Below are 18,333 nucleotides of genomic sequence, written 5' to 3' on the forward strand. Positions count from 1 at the left end.
ATGTAAAAATCGGTATTGATGGCGTTGGGATTTCAATATAAATTTATAATCCCTAGATCTGTTGTTTCCATTTCGTTTCTTTGATTCAAGATTTTCATTTTAATAAACGAAATTTGCGTCCAGGGATTTGGATTGAATGATTTTTTAAGCTCCAATGCTCCATTTTTTTGAATTAGTGTTAGGAGTCCTGAAGCGGGTCAGCCTTTACACTGTATAATCTCTGGCTTCATAGTAACTAAATCCGTCACAAAGAGTCGTATGCATCCAGGTTTCTTGTAAGCAGATTATATGATAATCTGGTAGGTCCATATTTTCTTCATATATTAAGTGTTCCGATCCTCTAGTGTTCCATGAACAAATAGAAAGATGTTGGTTCGGGGACTCAGTTCATTGTTAATGGTCTGTTGAATCCATTATAGATCACTGAGGGTTCGATGTTTCTAGTTCACGATGCAATGATGATTTTCTAGGTCTATTTCTGTACGGTTACATTGATTTACCTGATTTGTTTGCTGTCCATTGTTGGTTAGTCTTGTAATTATCCAGTTTTTCTTTATAGTGTTGTAATGCTCTTTGTTGGTCTTTATATGGTGTTTTCCTAGGATCGTTGCCTGTTTGTTGTTTGGTCTTATTTTCTTCAATTTGGTTATACGTACATCGGTAACCTAGTTTGTTAAAATAAGTCTACTTTAGACATTACCATCTCGAAAATTTGTGATTGCTTGAATTGGATTTGTATTCGGTCTGTTAAGTCTTCATCACAAAATTCCACTCGGTTAATGTCCTCTGTTTTTATTGAATTTAACTCTGGTATAACTTGTAGTAATGTAAGTATATTAGTCCTATTTAGGACTAAACCGTCAGACTTTGTTGTAATACGTTCAATCAACAGTTTAGAGGCCATCAGTTTGCTTCTAGGATCTATAAAGATGGGGTCTCGGAGGTCATTGTTTCCTAAATTGGAGGCATCACTTGCTATCTCATTCTCCATTTCTCTATTCTCATAATACGTTTGTTCATTCGTGGAATCTAGTGACATGGTACTATACTCTGTATCCAAAATCAATAGTTCATCATTTCATATCTTCTCGCATGAGAGATCAAAGATTTTGCTTGTTCTAGTGTGTCCTTCTTCGGACTCATTCATGATGATTTGAGAGAGAGATTGGTCCGTTTTGTCTCGATTATTAGGCTGCTCAGATGTTTCATGTACATAAACGGATAAGTTCAATAAGGCCTCTTGTTCTCTTAACTCTTCCAGTGTAAACTTGATTGGTTGATCCGTGATAGTGGTTTTATTTAGTTTCTGAGGAAAAAGTTCTTTTATGGCAATAACATTTTTTCCTTGTAATTTTCCAGTTTTCTCTGGCAGTGTTAGTTTACATAAAAATGCTCTTGAACCTTTGTTAGCATTCTTCTTCTTTTTTACCGGGAAAGCTTTACCTCGTTCAATGCTTACGGCATTGTTTTTATTGGCCTCTCCTTTCTTTTTCTGTTCGAAAATTGAAAAGGTTTCATGACCTTATTGCTTTAGGGCTTTGTTGCTATTGGTTTGTTGTGAATTTTGCAAAGGTAAATTCCTAATTTTATCTTTTTGATCTTTCCTTGTGTCCATTTCAGATCTGTCGACCGTTGCATCTGGTATATTTGTAGTTATCTGCAGAGTTTGTGATATCTCAAACCGACTTCATTCCTCAGTATTGTTTACTGCAGGTTGTGTCAGTCTCATTTCATCGCGATGTTCCTTAGCTCTTGGTTTTGTTGGTTGCACTTGCACTCCAAGTCGTGGCTCGGCTTTATTTCCATATGTAGATTTTCTTTTGTTTGTTGAGTAGAATTTCTAACATTGTTGCTGTCAGTTGAGCTTTATCGGCTCTGTCGCTCCGTGCTATGTCCGCTAGCCTTAATTGCCATTGGGAGGACAGATCTGCTTTTGATGATGTTGTTATCTTGGTGTTACTCTCAGAATGAAAGATCTGCTTTCTTTTTTTCATGATTTGCCATTATATCTTCAATTTCAGATATGTCAGTGAAAGGCATTCCATATGTTTGTTTGTGTCAGCGTAGTTGTTTTTAAATTTGGCAATTCAATTCCTCTTTTTGCATATTTAGTTTGCCATACTTGTTTTTCTTGTATTGCTTTCCATTTCTAGGAATTAAATGGCATAGTGCTGATGGTATTAAATGTGTCTTGCAGTTTTTCTTTTGTTTCATTTATCGTTATTTGTTCCACTTTGGAAGTTTCTAGTTCTTTTGTCTGGTACTCCGTTCTGTCAGAGCATGGTTTTGCATGCTTATTTGAGTAGTGGGGCAAATATTTTCTGAAAGAGCATTCTCGCATTCAGGCAGGTCGTCTAGGTTTAGTTGTTGTTTTGTTTTTATTTCATTCTCTCGCTTGAATTCTCGCAGTGTCGCATTCAGGTATGGGTAATACGGTTTACACCGAGCCAGTGTTTTGTAATATCGGTGTTACGTTGTGTTCTGTAAATTCATTGCAGTCCGTTTGGTCCGATAGGTGGATGGAAAGTAATTCACTCACCAATGCGTCTGCTGCGTGTGGTCCGATTCCGCTACGCAGACTGGACCGCATCCTGTTCAGGGTGACTTACTCCTTTAGTCGGGAACAATATAATGGGTTTCTTTAAGTAATACGTTGTAATACGTTGTGGTTCTGTTGTCGTATCTAGTGGAACCTCTTTGACCCGGTGTCCGGTATTCTTAGTTTGCTCCTGGGTCAAAGGGAGAAGCCAAGTGGCAATGCCCCGCAGTCCCCAGGAACACTGTATGTAAATTGTGGCCGACTACTATGGTTTATATGGATCAAAGCAGTCCGATGTCTGCACTCTGAGGTCCCCTTTCGCAGTTCGCCTCTTCACCAGGCTTGAAAGCTGTTCCCTTCCCGCAGAGCTAGACAAGTTGAGCTCAACCAGGCTGGACAAGCAGGAAACAGCCAAGTAGCTTACAAAGAGTGGGGTTTGTGGTAGGGTGTAAGGTGTAAGCAAATAAGCAAATAAGAAGTACAGAATCGGCCGATGGGGTCAGCTACTGCAACGGCCATTAATTTGAGGTTTTTTGTTTTCAGGGAGACGCGAAGTTAGTTCAATAGTAGCGCAGCCGCTCTATTGCTCACTCCCGACACAAGTTTCAAAAAGGCTACCAAAGACTTCAACCCACGGAGGTGTTGGCGGGCGGGCAGGCGAGTCAGAACAGAGAGAGAAGAGCAGATAATTTAGCCGGGGGTCTTACCCTCCTTCGCTCAGAGCTCGGAGCTCAGAGCCCTACTGACAGGCTTCTCAGGCGGTCTCCTCACTCCAGTCTCACTGTATATCTCACTGTATATCTCACATTATATGAAAGAGTCTGCTGCAACTTTGCTTGTTGCTTGTAGCCCGACTCTCTTTGCCAAGCCTCTGACCAAGACGCAGAGACACAGGACACAAACACTCTGGGCTTGCAACTCCCCACTCGCTGCTCAGAATAGAGGAAAGGACCTCTCAAATGTGAAATATTGTCAAGCCGCACCGTGTTCTCGAATTCACACACTCTACCTTCAGACAGCCGCTTTCGACAATCATCTTTGCTATCTATGTGGATTTCCTTATTTCTTGTGGTGGATATTGAAGGTGAATACATTTTGAATCGTGAGAAATGCCCAAACGCAACTTCCAAACGCATCCAGTAAGCGGAAGATGCAATTTTGTCGAAAAACCCACTTTGGAAATGGAGCCTGTGCTCCAGCTGAAGATGGCTGCCACCACCTCTAAGTTAAAGCATCACATCTATGGCCAGTTCGGAGTCAAGCCCACCTACATTTCGGATTGACTACTGATTAGCCATACACCTACAACTCTGACGACCCGGCAGGGGAAGCCGGCAGCGCCTCATGGAGAAGGCAAATGGACAAGGCAGGAGCCTGTCTGTGCAACCCCCAGCGTGATCCATCCTAAAACCTTGGTAGAAATGACCAGCTGCTTCATCCCACCGCATTCTGCCAACTGGGTATGTAATACTGACCCAAACACACCCTGTGTGAACCACTCTACCATGCTTATTAAAATACTTATATGCAGCATCTGCGTGATCTACAATACCAGACTTGTTGAAATGGCAAAACACAGCTTCGCGCTACATCCGGTAAGCGGGAGATGAAGCCTGTGATCCAACTGAAGATGGCCACCACCATTTCTAAGTTAAAGCATCACATCTATGGCCAGTTCGAAGTCCAACCCACCTGCAATCCGGATTGGCTACTGATTTCCATCCACACACAGCTTCGACAGCTTCGACAAGCCAGCATGGGAAGCCGGCAGCGCCTCATGGAGAAGGCGAATGAACAAAGCAGGAGACTCTCTGTGCCTGGCTAGTGGTGTGACAGGCATCATCACACCAAGGTATGGACCCTCTCATGCATACACTGCCAGGTTATACACCACAGACCTTGATTTATTAATCGCACCATCCAATTGTCATTACTGCATTCTTCTGATAGCCCTTATGTTTACCCAGAAGCTGGCCCAGGCTTCATTTGTTCATGACTCACTGCAAATGTACCGTAACTGCAGACACTGTAACTGCCTTACCCCTGTTATATCACAGCTTACCAACTGACATGTTGCTCACTCTGATAATCCTGAACGTGTCTCACCTGCTAGTCCCCAGGGATCTGTCATCCAGGTGGGCAGGACACGCCATCGCTCTTGGATCCAGTTCCTGAGGTGGGCCATTGTGGGAGGATCACCTAGATGGGGGGGTCCTCGGGGAGTGTAAGTGGGACACCGACGGGTGAGATGCGGTACCCCCTTTCCTATAACACCTTTTCCCCATAATATCCCGTAGGATATTCAGAAATTCTACCCCTACACCCTTTCCAACATAAACACTTTCCTACACTGTGACAGACAACAGCCTAACAACCAAGCCGTTTACCTGACATGTCCCTACAAAAGGGTCAGGTAGAGTCAGGTAATTGACAAAAACTATGCACACCAGATTGCCCTTTCCATTCTCTCTGGGATAAAAGGCGGATCTTGAAATCACACTTTGATCAAGGCTGAACGCACGAGGAAGCAGCCATTCCAGACCGGCAGTTCAAATGGAGGAGAAAGACGGAAAGACCTGGAGGGATGACAAGGAGGAAATTGCCCTTGCCCTTTTCACCGCAGACCCGCGAAGTCTCCGAAAGGGAAACGATAAGCCCGGGAAGTCCAGCTGGCGTGTGGTGTGACAGGTGTCAACGACACACGGGCCCACCCGCTGTTAATCAAAGCGGGGAGAAGCGCTTGCCACTGTGGTGCCGACTCCCGAGACAAGAGACTCCAACAGTTCAGCACAGCTGATGAGTCGGAAAAGACAGATAGTGAAACCGAACTGTGCTGGGCCCAAGGTTGCGGGTGGCAACCTTGTTTGAACAAAGAACCCCTGTAATTGAACTTTAAAGAAACCTAAGGAAAAGGTTCAAAAGCAGAGTGGTCAGGCATCACAGGCGCTCATTCAAAGGACTCTGACTGAAGCCTTTTTGGGGCTATATTTGTGGTGGAACTATGAAGACCAAAAGGCCCCGGGAGAGGCTCGTGTAAACTGTTAAAGTGGTCCTACGAGGGTTGAGCAAAACCCCTCGTAGACTCAAAAGTCTTTGACACATGAGAGTTTTTTTGTGAACTGTGGCAAATGTGAACCCGACAGAGGGAGGCCTGCAAATTGAGAATTGTGAACTGACAAGTGTGAACCCGGCTGAGGTATGTCCACAATGGATAGTTAGCACAATGGATACTGAGATTGTTAAGCAATTGAGTGAAAGGCCGTAGTGAACCCGATTGAGGGAGGCTGACGTTGCAAAAAGGATCAGAGTCCGACTGAGGGGATCCAAGGGGTGAGGAGCAGTCGCCCAATGTGAAAAGATTGCCAAAGGAACTTTTGTTTGTTTATTGTTTTGGTACGGCCGGACTTCTAAGGCAAGAGACTTTTGCAGAAAAGGAGACTTGGCCCCAGAAGGTTCTGACATCGTTGAAAAGAACTGTTTCCTTGTGCTGGTGAGGCTCATGAGTGTGCTGTGCTCAAAGATCCTGCCTTGTCCCGTGTTAAAAAAGCTTGTGGAGGGGAGACCCAGCCATACCATCCCATCTTATCATTTGGTGAACACTTCTTTCTTTTCTTGTGAACATTATCCCACACTATTTTGTAACTTAGCTGTAAGAATTGGCAATAGGATTTTTAGTATAGGCCCTTTTTATTTGACAAGACACCACTAGGACTGCCTTATTATTATTTGATGGTCGTAGCTTGCTCCCATCTTAGATTTAGGGTTAGATTATGTGTTTTTCTTAACCATTATACAGTTTAATAAACACCCTTGAATTGTGATCACTTGTGTCAGTCTCTACTCTTGCCACCATGAGTTCCTTACATCTCCCAATGTAGCCCCTGTCACCGGGTGAGGCTTTCCCGGCGTGCTTTTGACAATATACTATACTACTGCTCCCCATCATGCTTGTTATGCCCCTCATGCCCACCATGAACAATTTGACCCTGCAAGAGGGGCACATCCTCTAAGCCTTTACAGGCAGACTCATGTTTGAACCTTGCTCAGCACCGCAACTGCTTGAATACCCTACCTTTGTAACTATTTCACTACTTCCGAACTTGTAACTGTAATGCCGACCTGCACACCTGATGTAGCCCCCGTACCATGAGGCGTGTCTTTACCAGAATGTGCACCTACTCAAATGTTGTTATTCTATGCATACCTGCACACCTGACGTAGCCCTGTACCATGAGGCCTGGCTTTACCAGAATGTGCACCTACTCAAATGTTGTTTTTCTATGCATACCTGCACACCTGACATAGCCCCATACCATGAGGCGTGGCTTTACCCCAATGTGCACCTACTCAAATGTTATTCTATGCATACCTGCACACCTGACGTAGCCCCCCGTACCCTGAGGCGTAGCTTTCCGTAGCATGCATTCAAAATCTACCAACCTTAATGCTTAGTCCAGCACATCTGGGACTGTTTACCGCATTCACTGTAACTAGCGCCTAGATGCCTCTGCGTTTTGTGCATTGCTGTAAATGTAAAAATAAATAAATGAAAGGAGTTTACCCAGTTTGCTAAAAGGTTTTTAAGAAACTGTGAATATCATTATTGATGTTAATTGAATAGCCATATGTTTTCTTTTATATTTGATGGTTAGTGTGAGGGCCAGACATCTTATGTTAAGAGTGTTTCCCTTTAGTTTTGTTAGGCAGGTAATCCTCATCAGAGTAGGGATAGTGAGGCATTTTGATATCATTTTTTATTTAATTAACTGCCATGTTTTGAACAATAATCAAAATGTTGTCAGCCTTGCGTTGCTGTCTCCTTCACACAGTGTTTTGTCATCTATATGGAAATCTATTTTTGGCACAGTGGCTGTGTTTTTTTCATCCTGATGAAGGCCAGAATACCAAGAGAGAATCATACACATATGCTTGCTGTGGGCCGGAACACAATGATTTCACCTTTTTTCATAAACAAAAGATTTGAAATGTATCCACTAAAAGGAAGTTGAATGATTTGTTGCATGAGATGTGCGATCAAATACTAGTGGTCTCAATGGAGCACAGTAACATGCACATTTTTCCTCCCATTTAATACATTGTTTTTTTTATTGATCTAGAGTTTCATGAATTTGTAAAAATAAAGATAGCTTTTAAATGAGTTTCTGACTGCGCAGACTTTGGAGTACTTACTGGGTTTACCAGATTTATACTGATTTCTTCTTGCATACAAGGTTACAGTCTTTACATTTATGTTTTTTTTTAATATTTTGCAATGGAGGGGGTAGTGTGAGAATCCTGAGGCGCTTCTCCCAGGCTATTCCCGGGGATCCTTTGTTCAGGTGGCCAGAGAAGGGCCATCTCTCTTGGATACCTACCCTGAGGGCGGAGGAGAGAGTGGGAGGGTCACCTGGGCAGGGGGTCCTTGGGGACTATGGGGGACACACCCTCTTTTGTAGCCAACCATAGTAATTGGGATGAATTATTACAACTGAAGAAAAGACTAATCTGTACAGAGCTACACGGTTCGATCATGATCGAATATGTAAGATCAGGGTCTCTGCCGCAAGGTGTAGTAGTCAGGAACGAGCTGTGGCTATTTTTGGATAACAAAAATGTTGTTATCCAATGGAGCTATCTAGCCAATAAATGCGGACGTGATTGGACTATATTGATCATTGATACTGCAAGGTTGAAGCCTTTGAGAACGCTTGATTAAGGAAAGGGGTTGTAGACAGGAATTAACGGCATGACCAGTCCCCTTTTGGCGTTAGTATAATGCCAAGCGCGCGAGATGCACATATTATAAAAATATCGAAGGTAAACATAGATTATGGAACGTTTTGCCGCAACGTGTTAATATCTGTTTTCCTCTGTTCTATCTCTAGTGTGCCAGCGACGCACCTAATATTTAAGAAGGGCTAACGTGACAGAAATTATACACAACGTGTAGCAGTATGCAAACGAAAGTCACGCTGTAAAACGGTGTACTGAGTCACACCTTAAGGACGCGACTCTCCCGATGAGAAATGAGTAATTCCCATATGATACAAACTGGATGAAAAGCATTAAAGGATACGAGATTGATTTTTAAGGGGGTATAAGCTGTATCAACATGTTTACCTCGATAAGGCAAAGCAGGTTACCTCTTGGCTGCTGAGAGAAAAATGTGGGCTGTACAAGGCAGACCAACTATATAGCCTGTTATGTGTACCTACAAGATTTTACAGACATTATAGCAAGGTTATTTGAACATCAAGAAAACACTATGTACCGATCTGGTTAATCTACACACTAATGAATTGGCAGTTTTAGAAGTGGTTGACGAATTGTATGTATTGTTTTGACAGATGGATGTCTACAGAGGAGACACGTCTACCTAACCGACGAATGGTTGAACCAACAACTTTCAAAAGGTGAGCCAATAGTTGGCGACTTATACTCCGTAGCTTTGGTAGTTGTAAGTACAGCATAATTAATAGCTGTACCATGTGTGTTGTTTTCCCTTAGGGTGGAGAAGATCCAAGTGCCTTGAAATCTTTCAAGACAAGAAAGAACGTATTTGATTATTTTTCTTCTGCTTGGTCAAGTTTCCCATGAAGAAGTTTTCATCAAAATTAAAATGATTAAGATAGAATGAAACATGTTGGGTTTGATGACTCTGTAAAGTTAAGTGCAATTTAGCAACATTATAACCTAACTGGGTTAACTAGTAGGATTCATTACATGAGAGCAATTAATGTTGCCAACGAGTAACCCTTGAAAGAAGGGAACCGTTTTTGTATACCTGACCTGAGGATCAGGATTGTTAGTTTGATATAAACGTTAAGACGTTTTTTAGAAACTTTAATCCGTAGGTGTAAAAAGAAAATTCATAATTAAACTGCACTGAAGTTGTAACTGCACTTTATGTTACTGTTTTGCCGTAATGATGTTATAATTGTTGCTTTACTACTTCTCTTAACATTGTTTTAGGTAACTGATGTCTGTTTTTTAACAAAAAATATTGTCTTAATGACCTAATAACATTTTGATATTTTAACTTATTGTTAATGGCTATAGTTTCAATCTTGAATTTGCTGAGAGATTGTGACGCAAGGTTTTTGTCGACTCTAACATAGGCTTATGAGATTCCTATAATTGAGAAATATACGTAAGTTGTTTAATGGGGATGAATCTCTAAGCCTTTAATTGTACCCCATTGTCTTTAATTGTTAAACAAAACCCTCAGGTGAGACATGGTATTCCTCCAGTTCCGATACTCTTACCTGACATCCCCTCAGTTGTCCTGGGATATTGTCAACAGAGTCCCATCATACCCAATACCTTTCTGTAATGAAAAGGCGAAACCATCAGGGAAAACAAACCCATCCCTAAATTTCAACATGAGTTATTTATTTATTTTTATTTATATAGCGCGCAAAACAGCCCAGAGGCATCGCAGCGCTGTTTCTTGCGAGGCTTAGTTACAGTGCAAGAGTTATACCGCTCTTTCCTCGAAACCCACTTTTCAACAACCCTACATTCAAACCCCTTTCCTGACAAAAAAACCTACAACATCTGTATCCCTTTTTTGTAGAACACCACAATTCCCATAATCCCATTCCCCTATTGAAATACCCAAAGACTGAGACGAAGAAGAGAGGGACTAAGAGTATAAGTATTACCAAGGAAAACCCCCTAGGAATCAGAGAGACTATCACACCTTGATAGTAGACTCTCCCACTAATGGATTCAGGCAAGGTAAGGCAGACCCCACCCTGACCCAACACCTGCAGCCTGTTAACATCTTCCAGGTGTATAAAGGAAGGCTGCTGAGCAATAAGGGTCAGTTGCTCTTGGGATACCAGGAGAGAGGCTGCAAGGCTGAGTCCGGCAGAAGATCGTACCTGAAGCCCAAGCACTGGGAGAAAGTAGTGGGACAGACCCAGCACTGGTAAAGGGGAGCCACAGAGCAAAGAGCAGAACCCCAGATCCTTTTAAGCCCCAGACTGACTGCTGAAGGGACGGATGTGGAGCAGAGCAGGAGCTCCCGGAAGGACTGCCAGGCAGAAGAGGTGGAGGTGTAGAGTGAAGGCTTCCAAACCCTTCGCCCCCACATTGAACTGTGTGTGTTTACTTGCCATGGGTGCCTGGAGGCTGCCCAGTTCCCTCCCGGTTGAACGACGGAGTTGGGGAGGAGCAAGGCCGGCACCGGAGGCCCCTACGTAAGACCAAGATTGATAAAAAGGAAGGCCAAGACAACCAGTGAATTCTTGTGTACAATGGAAGAGAGCGCGGTTTGTGACATCTCAAATAATTATTCTAACAAGTGACTGTTGCATTGTGGAACCTGTAGTTCTAGAAAACAGCAACATAGAAAGATAAATGGGAGTTGTGATGGAAGGTGTCTAAAATAAACTGTTGAAACCAACTCAGATTCGAGCCGACTGAGGGAAGCCTAAGTAAAGTTGAGCTGCAGATGAGTGACTGAACTTTGAAACCAAGATACAATACCTTTGACAGAGTGGTCCGGCACCACATGTGTGCTCATTTGAAGGTCTCTGTAAGGTATCCAGCTAAGAGGTGCCAAAAGTGAAAGAGAGACAAAGAATTGTGAATCGAAGTGGTCCTGTGACGGGTCAAGCACAATCCTGTGCACAATCGAAAGTCTTCGATGTTGATACAGTAAAGAAAGATGATGGCAAAGTAGATAAAGTTGGTCCAAGTCCGGCAGAAGGAGATCAATTGAAATCTTTGTGTTAAAGCAATGGTCCGAGCCAGGCGGAGGGAGACTGATTGAAGATTTTGTGTCAAAGTGGATCTGAGCCCACCAGAGAGGGATCTGGGGTGAACAGTGAAGCACTCGTGAAATTGAATACATGAAAATCCAAAGAAACTTGTGTAGATGCGAAATATTAAAAGAAAAGGAACGTTATTGTTTGTTGCATCAGGCCCTCTAAAAGAGGAGACTCTGAATGGCAAAGAGACTTTGGCATAGAAGGCTATGATGTTGAAGTTTTGAACTACACCCTTGTTCTAGAGAAGCCAGAGACTGTGCTAAGCACGAGTATGCCGTCTTGAAATGTGGGGAAGGGAAGCCTACGGCTTCAATATCCTGACATATGATTTCCTGAACACTTTTCTTTTACATAACATTGTTTCCCACAGTATTTGTATTTAGAGGTAATGATTGAGAATGGATTTTTTATTATAGGCCCTTTTATTTTGACAAGACACCACTAGGACTGTGTTATTATTATTTGATGGTCGTAGCTTGCTCCCATCTTTAGATTTAGGATTAGATAGGTGTTTTTCAAACTATTGTTAACTTCAATAAACACCCTTGAACTGTGATCCCTTGTGTCTGTCTTCTTACTGTTGATACAATGGTTTCCTTACAGCAGAAAAGGGAAGAAAGCACTAGCAGCAAAGAAGATGGTGGGACCCTTCTCGAGGCCTACCTTCCCTCTCTGGCTATCATAACCACACCCCTTCCCATGCCAGTCTTGCCACTGGACAGGCTACTTGGCTCCTTCAGTTTCTTCCAGGATCTCTCTAGAGTGGGTGCAGGCGTCCTCTTCTTATCCAAAAAGCCAGGTAAGAGCTGAGACTTCCACTAGCCAATGACAGATCTGGGCCACACACACCCCAGCAGCGGTCCAATCAGGACCACTGGTGGCGCAGCTCATGAATACCACTCAGACACAACAAAACCAGTTTGTGGATTGGGACCAGACAGTTCCAACCAACTTCCTGGCAGTAAACACCCATGGCCCTGCAGCAGCCCGCCAATAAGCCTCCACATTCACGGGCGCTGGAAGTTGATGTAAGGATTTTCCTAGCTTCATAGGCCAGGAAGAATGGTAAAGGACAAGATTGCCGAGGGAGATACGATAAACCATGTGGCACGGCCATGTTTGGGCACTAGCCACAGTTAGTAGCCAAACGCAGTAAGTCTAAAGTAAATTACACTACAAGATAGCAAAAAGTACCTTCTGCCACCAGCTTGTTCCTTAGGCACACCTGAAGTAACCATAAATCCTCTGAGTGTTAGTCTAGGGCAAAACAAAAAGTATACTCCATTGTACTGCATTGCAAGATGCATTGTACAATGATACAAAGTTACCAAAGTGATAAAAGTTACCAAAAGTGCCAACAAAGTAATAAGACTAAGGGAACAATGTTTCCCAATACTGACAGCCTGAAGGGCAAATCAGTTTCCACATGACAAATGAGCAAAATCCAGGGTAGTGAAGCTAAAGGATTTACTGCACTGCAACAAGAGCAGGTCAGGTTCAAAAGTAAAAGCAAAAAGTTTGGAGGTCCATAGAAATGGAAGGAAATGTGCTGTAAAGAGAAATCTACCCTGACAGTAATGTGGGACGAGAGCAGGCTATATAGGAGGTGTGTGCGAGCTACACAGTTGCAACACAAACAACAAGAGTATGGTGGTACCAAAATAACAGAATGTCCAGTCAAGGTTCTGTAAAAATAGGGAATTTAAAAAACAGTAATGGCAAAGAATTGATTAAAAGCATTAATTACCCACCCCTGTATGAGAAACACAGAGATGTTGATGAGAAAGGGCACTCTAAATTGATAAGCAGTGGTGTTCAGGCAAAATATTGCAGCTGCAGTCAGTGTTCAAGGATATGTTCTCAAAAAGTTTTTTTTAAAAAAGGGGCTCAAAAGTCACTATGGTCCCTTAAAGTGGACCAGAGGGGCACGGCCTCTTCACAATTTTTGTCTTGGGTGCTCCACAGCGTTGAGCCGAGCTTGTAGGTCCCATTACTGCGATCGAGTCAATGTCGAGACGTTCAAGTCGTCCCACTGGCGATTAAGCATCGAGTGGGTTTGATTTGCATGCTCACGTTGGGTTGAGTCAACGACTTCCAAATGTTTGAGGCAGCCTTCAAATAATTTGCATCCTAGGAATTGAGACCGCAATGTGGTTGAAATGAGGCAGTCTGCTTCAATCAGTTCAGTCGGTGCCTGAATGGCAACAAAAAAGAGGTTCAAAGATACCAAAAGCAGTGACACTAGTCGTTGAGTGGCCCAAAGTGCACTGAGCATGGTTGAACTGGCTCTACGGTTTCTCAAGGCTGTGAAATGGGTTCTAGCTGCTTCTGGACTTCTAAGATGCTGGGAAGCCCAATCCTGTGACTCCAGGGAGAAGATAAGTGCTTTTCTCTGCATCTCCACTCTAGAAAGGTGCTTGGCACCAGCAGTGGGTCCTTCGCCCCCAGTGAACATGATCGAGGTTCCAGTGCGCAGCCAACAAAGAGGCTGTAGCCAAACAAAAGTGTCATCCCAACTGTTTCCACCCCAACCACCAGACAACCATGCCAAAGAAAACAATCCTCTAAGGAAAAAAGCCTGGTGCACCTCTTTGTAAGGAAACTAGATTTAGTATGTATACAGAAAGGAAAAAGGTGACAGAGGGTGCAGTAGAACCTAACTGCCACGGAGCTCACTGGGTTAGTTCAATGAATGCAGACAGGTAATAGTCACATGGCATGCAACTGGTCATTAACATGAGCTCACCAAATACTCGCAAGATCAAATCGTCCCTTTAGAATAAATAAGAGTGTCTCTTCAGCCCAGACACACGGGTTCCCCCATCGTACCTCCCCGTTGCAGTACTACATTTGTTGGCCTTACTATGCTCTCCTCGCAGTATAAATGACAGGAAGTATCCCTCCTGGCTCCCCCCTTGTCAGCTGCCCCACCTGGGAGCACCGCCTCGGCCTCTTGGAAACCCCACTAATCAGCCACACTCAGATGGATTCAGGAATCTTGTTTGTGGGAATCTGGCAGTTCAAAGAGACGGTCATCATTCTGGGGAGCGCTAGGGTCCTAAATCCAGGCCGGACCTTTGGCAGCTCGCTATCTCTGTCCCAGCTCCCATGGGCTAGCCCTCGTGGGAGGAGCACAGCCCTGTCTATGCATGGCCATTGACATTCCTTTTGGGTTTCGCAAGCCTGAAACACGAGACAATTGCATTTTATGTGTCTGGCCTGTCGACCTCTTTCTTGCGGCGTGGACCAGGATCTACATTTACATAGTTATACACTACAGTTCACTTATTACACTCTAACATTACTCATACCTTATGCTGGAGCCTACCTACGTCTCCATGACTATTTAAAAATACTATATGTGTTATTCCTGTGTCACGTGCCCTACCCTCCTGGAGTCGCGCCCATGCATTTCCTTGCACATTATTATATTTTCCACACTGTAAATCGTTTGGGGGACATGGGACCTGAACGTGCACCAGAACGTTTCCCCCTTTTTTTAATCCTCCGTTAACTAACCCCGCTGCTTCCCAAGCTCTACAATTGTCATCCTTGGGTAGCCACACGCAGCACACATGACGTAAACACCCCCCCTATCTTGGGCATACTTCCCTGGGGTACATGTGAGATAAAGGGAAGCCCTATCTCCAGCTCGTTCAACCCAGTGCTCAGCATAATTTCCTGGGTCCGATGGGGTTAAAGTCAGAGTACCAGGGGGATCTATAGGTCGTTCGAGCCTTACTATACGCTGCTTGTTTGAATCATCTATTTGATCAGGCCCATTCTTTGTACTAGGAGGAGTTCTACCTGCCCCTATGAAGACCATCATCATGGCACAGTTCGGGAGTGTCTTTACGCAGCACCAGAGTATCATTTGGCACGTGCAGAACTGCACCAGCAAGAGCACAATGATAGGAACCAATTTTTCCACCACTACTCCGAGCCATGTTGGTCCCCACGAGAACAGCGTGTCGAACCAATATTCAGCTTCCACTCCTGTTTCAGTTGCCATGCCGGTCTTCGACTTGTGGAGAGCCCCTATGATGTGTGACAGGGATGCATTTTCTGCATCATTTGGGGGTGGAGGGATGTTTGTGCAACACAATAGTCTGAGTTTTTTTGCACAGCCCCCCTTCCTTGGCCATTAATATATATCGTGAATCTACCAGTTCTTGTGACTCATCAACCGGATCGCATGCAACCCAGTCTTGATCACGTTCAACCCCTGCTCAGTATCGTTCGCCAACTGGATCATCACCCACCTCACGATCTGTAGCCACTTTGCATTTTGCGTTGGCTGCGGCCTGGACCCGTGGTAGCAGGAGGAAGGAGAAGAACACCTCCGTTTTGGTATACAGATGGTATTTATCTGGAATTCTTTCTGCAGTTTTGCAGAATCTTCGGACTGATAAATTGACCTTCTTTGCGGTTTTTTGCTGTTTTCTCAGTGAGTACTTCTTTCTCTTCCCTTGTGGGGGTTGGGATTAGGGCCATTTGGATGATGATGCGACAATTCTGGGTGCTATGGCCAGGTGGGCCTGAGGAACCATGATAATGGCTGAATGCAAAGTCATTAACAAACATATGCCTCTCCATGATGGTGGGAGGTGCATGTTGGCCTGCTGACCACACACCCAGAAGATGTCCATGAGTGCTGCTGTACTCTTGCTGACATCAGAAATATACAAAATCTTGTTACATTTACTGTACATTTGCTGTTGGTTTATCCACCACTTGCACTTTCACTTTCAATCCATGTTAATTTAAATAAATAGCTTTGTACATTCTTAGCAGTGAGCACTGTGAGAAATCTGAAGGTGTCTCACCTGCTAGTCCCCAGGGATCTGTCATCTAGGTGTCCAGGATACAGTCATCGCTTTTGGATCAAGTTACTGGGGGTGGACCAGTGCAGGCGGACCACCTGGATGGGGGATCTTTGTGAAATGGGAGTGGGACACCAGATGGTGAGATGTGGTATCCCCTTCGCTGTAACACCCTTTACCCATCCTACGAGGATACTTAGGAGCTCAACCCCCACCTTTCCTGACACAAAAACCTTTTTTATGGACAGTTCACCTTGAGCGAAAACAGACTAACACTAGAGCCGTATACCTGATATGTCCCAATACAATGGTCAGGCAAGGTCAGGCAATTACTGATCATTACCCACACCTGACTTCCATCACACTTCCCCACACGGATAAAGGCAGAGCATGAAAGCACACTCTGAGCAAGGCAAAGCACACAAGGAAGCAACAGTTCCAAGTTGGTAGTTTAATACAAGGAGAATGACGGCGAGACCAGCGAGGTTTGCAAGGAGGGAAGTGCCCTTGACCTTTTCACACAGTTACATTTGTGAACCTTAGAAAATTAGGGACTAAAGCTGAAGAAACCTGCATTGTGTGTCGGAGCTCCCTGGGGTTCTCCCGCGTCGATAACCAAGGCAGGAGGAATGGTTGTTGCTGTGGTTGTTGCTGTGGTATTGTCCTTGGATCCTACAACAAAGCAGCACCAGTAAAGACAGCACAGCCAGTGATTAAGAGAGACTTGATACCAGACCAGCCTGTGTTAGAACCAAGGTTGCAAGCGGCAATATTGTATGAAGAAATCTAAAGATAACTGTGTGTGAAAAGTATGGAACGAGCAACATAATTATAACTGAAAACTAGAGGAGTGACTGAACTTTTGGAAGCCAAGAAAGATACAGCAGACTGTCACATATCGCCCGTGGAAGCTATGGAGGAGATGGGCGATATGGAAGAAAGACTGAACTGTTCTGTTCATCGTACGGTGCGTTCTAGTCTTCCTTCAGTAGCTGCCTTAAAGACCTGCCAATGAGAAGCACCCGTGCGTTGCAACTTTCTCACTTCCTTCCCCGCTTTTTCCACTGCCTTGTTTGTCATTTGTAAGTAGCTTTCCTTTCCACTTCGAGCGGCTCCTTCTTTGCCTCCTCCCACTCTGAGCGTGTTTCTTCCTTTGCTGTGCTCAGCGTCTGCTGCTGTTGCCGTGTGAGCCTCCCTCACGGCCCCTCCTTCTCCTGCTGTGCTTAATCCCGCTCCGGGCGGGTTTTGCAGCCTTCATTGTTCTTTGTGAGCGACGTCTGTTGCTGCATTCCTGCGTTTCTCTCTCACGGCCCCTCCTTCCTCTGCTGGGCTATTCTTGCCGCGTGTTATCCACACGCCACCTGGGCCACTGCTTTGACAACCTCGGAGCTCTAATGGTGACACCAATGCATGCTGGTCATTGTAGTCATTCCCCAGAATTGGCAATTGACTACTACTGCACCACCCCAGTGCATCCTGGGAATTGTAGGCGATAATTACCCACACCATTTCCATTGCTGGATTACTCCACAAACTGCACCAACCACAACCCACCTTAACAAGATCTACCAGGTTTTCACCCAGCTTTTCCCTGGTTTGGGGTGGGCTCCCTGGAGTCCCCGCTGCCGGGCAAATAGCCTTATAAGCAAAATGGTCTCCAGGCGAGCCCGTCCTTATCTCTTCAAACCCAAGAGCAAGACCGGCACCAAATCAACAAGAACAGCCTGGAGAGAAAGGAAGAAGGAGAGTTCTACTGATGAACCTACTGCATACCCCACAGAATCATCAGGTGAGGAGTGGGCTAGTTGTATAGACATTGTGATTGATCAACCTGTCAAACCTGAGACAGACATAGTGGGCTGGCGCTACGTGCATGCTCCTTCAAGGGTCTCTGTTAGGTATCCAAAGGGTTGGCAACTATGAAAAGGGAAAAATTGGAGATCAAAGTGGTCCTACAACTGGTGAAACGAAAACCCTGTCCACATTCGAAAGTCTTTGATAGTTTAATGCAAACTGAAATTGGGCCAAGCTCGGCTGAGGGAGACTAATTGTGTAAAAGGAAGGATCTGAGCCCTGCTCAGAGGGATCCGGGGTGAACCGTGAGTCATGAGAAAGAATATTCTCAGAACATTATAATTGGGTGATCTAAGCCCCACAGTAACGATTGTGATATAAAAGAGATCTGAGCCCGGCT

General features: G+C 44.4%; 1 long non-coding RNA gene across 1 annotated transcript in view; it reads left to right on the forward strand.

The window, feature by feature from the left end:
* Positions 1 to 11,847, forward strand: part of LOC138570168 (uncharacterized) — an 89,754-nt gene extending 77,907 nt beyond the window's left edge. Inside the window, exons 2-3 of the long non-coding RNA XR_011303412.1 lie at positions 8,887 to 8,952; positions 9,047 to 11,847. This is a non-coding gene — a long non-coding RNA (uncharacterized lncRNA). The remainder of the gene's footprint in view (positions 1 to 8,886; positions 8,953 to 9,046) is intronic.
* Positions 11,848 to 18,333: the final 6,486 nt, after the last annotated feature.

Source organism: Ambystoma mexicanum, chromosome 2q (assembly GCF_040938575.1).
Source record: "Ambystoma mexicanum isolate Mex_15411 chromosome 2q, UKY_AmexF1_1, whole genome shotgun sequence".
Classification (NCBI taxonomy): Eukaryota; Metazoa; Chordata; class Amphibia; order Caudata; family Ambystomatidae; genus Ambystoma; species Ambystoma mexicanum.